General features: G+C 47.4%; 1 protein-coding gene across 1 annotated transcript in view; it reads right to left on the reverse strand.

Moving 5' to 3' along the window:
- The window catches only part of mxra5a (matrix-remodelling associated 5a), a 61,554-nt gene extending 55,976 nt beyond the window's left edge, over window positions 1–5,578 (reverse strand). Inside the window, exon 1 of the mRNA XM_043692722.2 lies at window positions 5,036–5,578. The gene's annotated coding sequence lies outside the window, so the exon portion shown is untranslated. The remainder of the gene's footprint in view (window positions 1–5,035) is intronic.
- Window positions 5,579–6,000: the final 422 nt, after the last annotated feature.

Raw genomic sequence — 6,000 nt, forward strand, 5'->3', positions numbered from 1 at the left:
CCAGTCACTCACCTTATCTATACCTCACATGATTTTATAAACCACTATAAGGTCACTCCTCAACCTCCAATACTCCAGTGAAAGAAGTCCCAGCCTATCCAGCCCCTCCTTATAATGCAAACCCTCCATTCCTGGCAGCACACTGGTAAATCTTTTATAAACCCATTAGTTGATTCAATTTCAGTTTCAAAATAGCAAAGAGGTGTGGATAGTGTTTGTGTGTGTATGGCCTGAAACAAAAATGAGTAGGGAGAGGGGAACGACAGACAACTGAAGAGAGGCAACAGGGATGTGATGGGTAGAATGGTCTCTGTAAGACATAGGAACAGGAGTAGGCTATTTGGCTCCTCATGCCTCTTCATCATTCAATAGGACTATGGGTGATCAGACATTCATAGAATCCCTAGAGTGTGGAAGCAGGCTATTCTGCCCATTGAGTCCACACTGACCCTCTGAAGGGCATCCCACTACTCTACACTATTCCTGCATTCCCCACAGCTAACCCACATAGCCTGCACATCTCTGGACACTATGAGCAATTTAGCATGGCCAATCTGCCAATCTTTGGCCTGTTGGAGCAAACCGGAGCACCCGAAGGAAACCCATGTGGACACAGGGAGAATGTGCAAACTCCACACAGACAGTCACCCGAGGCTGGGATTGAAGCAGCACGGTGGCTCAGTGGTCAGCACTGCTGCCTCACAGCACCAGGGTCCCAGATTCGATTCCAACCTCGGGCGACTGTCTGTGTGGAGTTTGCACATTCTCCCTCTGCGTGGGTTTTACACAGAACATAGAAAAATACAGCGCAGTACAGGCCCTTTGGCCCTCGATATTGCGCCGATCCAAGCCCACCTAACCTACACTAGCCCACTATCCTCCATATGCCTATTCAATGCCCGTTTAAATGCCCATAAAGAGGGAGAGTCCACCACTGCTACTGGCAGGGCATTCCATGAACTCACGACTCGCTGAGTAAAGAATCTACCCCTAACATCTGTCCTATACCTACCACCCCTTAATTTAAAGCTATGCCCCCTCGTAATAGCTGACTCCATACGTGGAAAACGGTTCTCATGGTCAACCCTATCTAAACCCCTAATCATCTTGTACACCTCTATCAAGTCACCCCTAAACCTTCTTTTCTCCAATGAAAACAGCCCCAAGTGCCTCAGCCTTTCCTCATACGATCTTCCTACCATACCAGGCAACATCCTGGTAAACCTCCTCTGCCCCCGTTCCAGTGCCACCACATCCTTCCTATAGTATGGTGACCAAAACTGCACACAATACTCCAGATGCGGCCGCACCAGAGTCTTATACAACTGCAACATGGCCTCAGGGCTCCGGAACTCAATTCCTCTGCCAATAAAAGCCAGTACGCCATATGCCTTCTTCACCGCACTATTTACCTGGGTGGCAACTTTCAGAGATCTGTGTACATGGACACCAAGATCCCTCTGCTCATCCACACTACCAAGTATCCGACCATTAGCCCAGTACCCCGTCTTTTTGTTACTCTTACCAAAGTGAATCACCTCACACTTACCTACATTGAACTCCATTTGCCATCTTTCTGCCCAGCTCTGCAACTTATCTATATCCCGCTGTAACCTGACACATCCTTCCTCACTGTCAACAACTCCACCGACTTTCGTATCATCCGCAAACTTGCTCACCCAACCTTCTAGCCCCTCCTCCAGGTCATTTATAAAAATGACAAACAGCAATGGTCCCAAAACAGATCCTTGTGGAACACCGCTAGTAACTGCACTCCAAGATGAACCTTTACCATCAACTACTACCCTCTGTCTTCTTCCAGCCAGCCAATTCCTAATCAAAACCTCCAACTCACCCTCAATGCCATACATCCATATTTTCTGCAGTAGCCTACCATGGGGAACCTTATCAAATGCCTTACTAAAATCCATATACACCACATCTACCGCTTTACCCTCGTCTACCTCCTTAGTCACCTTCTCAAAGAATTCAATAAGGTTTGTGAGGCACGACCTGCCCTTCACAAAACCATGCTGACTATCCTTGATCACATTATTCCTATCCAGATGTTCATAAATCCTATCCCTTACAATTCTCTCTAAGACTTTGCCCACAACAGAAGTGAGACTCAGCGGCCTATAGTTACTAGGGTTATCCCTACTCCCCTTCTTGAACAAGGGAACCACATTTGCTATCCTCCAGTCTACTGGCACTATTCCTGTAGACAACGAGGACATAAAAATCAAGGCCAATGGCTCTGAAATCTCCTCCCTTGCTTCCCAGAGAATCCTAGGATAAATGCCATCAGGCCCAGGGGACTTATCTATTTTCACCCTTTCCAGAATTTCCAACACCTCTTCCCTACATACCTCAAAGCCGTCCATTCTAATTAATTGTGACTCAATATTCACATCGGCAACAATGTCCTGTTCCTGAGTGAATACTGATGAAAAGTATTCATTCAATGTCTCCCCAATCTCTTCAGCCTCCACACGCAACTTCCCACTACTATCCTTGACTGGACCTATTCCTACCCTAGTCATTCTTTTATTCATGACATACCTATAGAAAGCCTTAGGGTTTTCCCTAATCCTACCAACTAAGGACCTTTCATGTCCCCTCCTTGCTGCTCTTAGCTCTCTCTTCAGATCTTTCCTGGCTACCTTATAACTCTCAATCGCCCCAATTGAACCTTCACGCCTCATCTTTACATAGGCCGCCCTCTTCCATTTAACAAGGGATTCCAATTCCTTATTAAACCACGGCTCCCTCACATGACCTTTTCCTCCCTGCCTGACAGGTACATACTTATCAAGGACACTCAATAGTTGCTCTTTGAACAAGCTCCACATATCAATTGTGCCCATGCCTTGAAGCCTACTTTTCCAAGCCACGCATCCTAGGTCATGCCTCACCGCATCATAATTTCCCTGCCCCCAGCTATAACTCTTGCCCTGCAGTGCACACTTATCCCTCTCCATCACTAGAGTAAAAGTCACCGAATTGTGGTCACTGTCCCCAAAGTGCTCGCCTACCTCCAATTCTAACACCTGGCCTGGTTCGTTACCCAGAACCAAATCCAGTATGGCCTCACCTCTTGTTGGCCTGTCTACATATTGTGTCAGGAAACCCTCCTGCACACATTGGACAAACACCGACCCATCTAACGAACTCGAGCTAAAGCTTTCCCAGTCAATATCTGGAAAGTTAATGTCCCCCATAACAACCACCCTATTACTTTCACTCTTCTCCTGAATCATCCAGGTGCTCCAGTTTCTCCAGGTGCTCCAGTTTCCTCCCACAATCCAAAGGTGTGCAGGTTCGGTGAATTGGCCATGCCAAATCACCCATAGTGTAGGGTGCATTAGTTAAAGGGAAAAGGGGTTTGGGTGGGTTACTCTTCGGAGGGTCGGTGTGGACTTGTTGGGCCGAAGGGCCTGTTTCCACACTGTATGGAACCTCATCTAATGTAAAAAACCTGGGTCCCTGGTGCTGTGAGGCAGCAATGCTAACCACTGAGCCACCCTCACATCCACTACCCCACGTTTTCCTTATGGTCTTTGAGTCCCCTGTTGATGAAGAATCTATCTCAGGTTTAAATATACTCAAAGATTCTACGCCCACAGCTCCCTGTGGCAAGGAATTCCAAAGACTCCTTCTGTACTTTAGCCAGTGGTTGACTTTTGACTACAGGCGAGTATCCACAGTGTGTCTGCCTGCACTGTTTTCTCTCCCCCTCTCAATAGCTGCACGTTCATCTGGCGTCAATCTAAGAATCACAACAAATTTCAGGAGCTCATTGTGAGGAATCGCCCAGCGTCAGTCAGGAAGAATGTGGGAGACTCTGGAAGATGATTGGTGCCTGCAGGATAGGCGACAGGACAAGGCTTTTGCGTTGAGCTCCCCCGCTCTCCGGAGTGGACAGGTTAGGAAAGATGGGGAGGGGGGGGGGGGGGGGGTTGATCCTTTGCCGTTAGAGGGAGTCCTGTGAGGGAAATCCTAACCCCAGGGCGCTATTAGTGGTTCATTCAATCAGTCACTGGTTCAAAATCTCACTCTCAGCCCAGGGGCTGAGCACAGCTTCTGAATTTAAGCTTCTCTGTCTAATTGAACTCAAGGGTGACTGGGAACCAGGTGGACTGGCCCTGTCCGTCCAACTAACCTTTTCTGTTAACTTTTCCAAGATAAACTCGCGCATTTTTCTTCCGACTACAAGTTGGCATATCGATGCCTCTCTAGACCTGACCCCCAATTTAAAAAGTACGCTTGCTGAGCCAGCTAAAACAGAAAACCGTTTCCATACCAAATAAAAGTTATTTTCTTTTGTAGATGCAAGGCAGGAACGGTGCGCACTGAGTTCTGCAGAAGCTGGGGTGCTAGATGTAACACGAAAGTTCCCGGGAGAGTGTCTGAGGCGGCCGGGTCATTGACGGGGTGGGGGGGTGGGGGGGTCAGTTTGACTCTGGCATTTCGCTGGCAAGGTTCGTTTGGGAGGAAGTTGGAAAGTGTAACTAAACCTCTGCCGATGAAATTCAACAGCCTTTGTTGCAATCTGTCACCACAGACACGCCGTCTCCCTCAAGCTACCTAAATACAGATGATTCTTATTACACATTAACACACACACACACATACACAGAACCCCAGTACTGACTGTGCAAGCGGCAATGTGTGATATTTTCAGAACCTTTCACTGTAAGTGATATCAGTCCTTCCCACTCCCTATCAACACGACCAGATTGACCCCTTCTCTGGACAGGGGGAACTATTTGTAACGTAAATGCAATGTGCCTCGCTTGCCGCCGTTAATACTTTTAGCGTCGGGTATAATCCCACTAATGTGCAGCAGCCCAGACTGAAATACAGTGCATGTAGATCATTCCCAATCCACAGTCACCAGGTCAACGTTACATTCGATACTTCAGACAGCACCAACCTCAGAAACTTCCAAAGGCGGTCGACCCCTTCAATAAACGCCAGAATCCCACAGAGCTACAGAACAAAAGATTTTTTTTTTAAACAAAGCATCATTTACCTTTTCTTAGAAGTCCATGTTGGAAATCTGAAAGTCTCTTGGTTTGAAGAGCTGCCTGCTTGGATAGTGAAGTTCTGCCTGACTGAGAGGACAGGAATTGTCTGAATCTTTTCAGGTGAATTTGTGCGCGTGTGTGGGAGAGAGGGATTCCGTGCACACACTGCGCCGTCCCGTTACACTCAAACAAGAGGGAAACTAGAGAACAGTCGGCTGTACAAAAAAAAAGCCAGATGGAATATAGCACTGCTCTCTCCCTCTCCCTATACCGTCAAAGGGTTACATCCAATAAGTTTGCATTGACTTACAAGTTTTCAAGAGAACAGAAAAACTGAAGTGATCAGACACATTGAGATATTTTGCAAATAATATTTTTGTCTAAAAACAAGTATGAATGAGGCACTTTCAGGTTCCCGAGGAGGCTGAAGTTCGGACAGGATAACTATTTTGGCTTGTAAATCCGTACTTTTGTGGAATTGAAGTTGATGGATCTTTTGCAGAAGATGTGGAGTAAGCCCCTGAGTTGGAGAATATACCAAGGTCGCTCAGTATGAGCTCGCTCCTGCAGGAGGATGGGTATATATATGTAAGTATGTGTGTGTGTGTGTGTATATATATATTTCATCCATTAGTCTCTCTTCAAATGACAACTGGGGGTGGAGACAGACGCATCTGCCCCACAATCGTGAGCAGGCAACATCGCTCACACCAGCCACCTCCCTCCCCCCCCAACCCCTTCCCACTACCGAATAATTCACACCAGAGTCAGAGCCCGGCTCTGAAACTTCTCATCAGCTCGGCAGAATGGATGAGGAGCGAGAGAGAGAGAGAGAAAGAGAGGCTTTCCCAAGTTGGGAGTGGTTGGAGATGTATGAGAGAGAAGCAGGAAGTGGGAGTGGGGAGGGGGACGGTGGGAGGGTGGAAGGATGTAGTCAGAGGGTATCGGGCTGGAGTCACTAAATGACAGC

Source organism: Chiloscyllium plagiosum, unplaced genomic scaffold (genome assembly GCF_037043375.1).
Source record: "Chiloscyllium plagiosum isolate Xiang-an unplaced genomic scaffold, Cpla_swu_hap1 HiC_scaffold_6, whole genome shotgun sequence".
Lineage (NCBI taxonomy): Eukaryota > Metazoa > Chordata > Chondrichthyes > Orectolobiformes > Hemiscylliidae > Chiloscyllium > Chiloscyllium plagiosum.